Below are 944 nucleotides of genomic sequence, written 5' to 3' on the forward strand. Positions count from 1 at the left end.
AGTTCCTATGAGATTCTTCCTTCTTTCCACACATCCTGATCATCAAGGCCCCATCATTGGAAATAGACTGAAAACAATTTCCTTCTCTGTTACCCAAATGGCCTAAATAATATAACAGCCATACTTCCATACAAGAGTCAGAATTGTCAAAGAGAAGACCCCCCCACATACACACACACTCCAGTGTAGCTCAAATGGCTTCATTGGATACTAGAATGTTCTTTCATGTTGTGTTTTGGGTTGAGTTCAATATGGTTCCCTGGGGGGAACCTGCTGGTTTTGGCTCCTGAAGATTTTCTGGGAAGAAATTACACATTTGCCTAAGTCTAAAATTGCAAATTTTCACACAGACTCTTTTTTTTTTTAACCAGAACATTTATTGTGTGACTAATCATTGAAATTTTTAAGATGAACTGGATGCTGCAACAGCTACCCTCTTGGGTTTAGGTGCTGTCCCTTCACAGAATCCATGCACTTTCTCTCCTGCTTGACAGGATAACCACATTTGCCACAGGTCAACTTCTGAAGGTGGTAGGTCTAGAGCCACAGCAGTGGCCCAACATGTGTGTCTTATTGCAATGCTTTCCAAATGATGTCATTCCTTTCGTCATCTTGTTTCCATGGCGGAAATTAAAGAGCCAGAGACTCATCTTCATAGCCTTCCTTTCATGGGCAGGAAGTAGTGCTTGATCTGCATGATAGTACAGGACTGTAAAAATGGCCATGCAAGCTGAAACTATGCAAAGTGGAACACTCAAAGGGACTTTTCTGAAACCTTATAAAATCTTTTTGAGGGGTGCTTGGGTGGCTCAGTCGGTTGAGCGTCTAACTTATGATTTTGGCTCAGGTCATGATCTCAGGGTTGTGGGATGGAACCCTGTGTCAAGTGCCACGCTGAACATGGAGCCGGCTGAAGATACTCTTTTGCTCCCTCTGCCTTTCTC

At 43.0% G+C, this 944-nt stretch overlaps 1 pseudogene; it reads right to left on the reverse strand.

Annotated features, from left to right (window-relative positions):
- Nucleotides 1-403: 403 nt before the first annotated feature.
- On the reverse strand, nucleotides 404-611 carry LOC125168246 (60S ribosomal protein L37-like; annotated as a pseudogene).
- Between the last annotated feature and the right edge of the window lie 333 nt (nucleotides 612-944).

The sequence above is a fragment of the Prionailurus viverrinus genome, chromosome B3 (genome assembly GCF_022837055.1).
Source record: "Prionailurus viverrinus isolate Anna chromosome B3, UM_Priviv_1.0, whole genome shotgun sequence".
NCBI lineage: Eukaryota > Metazoa > Chordata > Mammalia > Carnivora > Felidae > Prionailurus > Prionailurus viverrinus.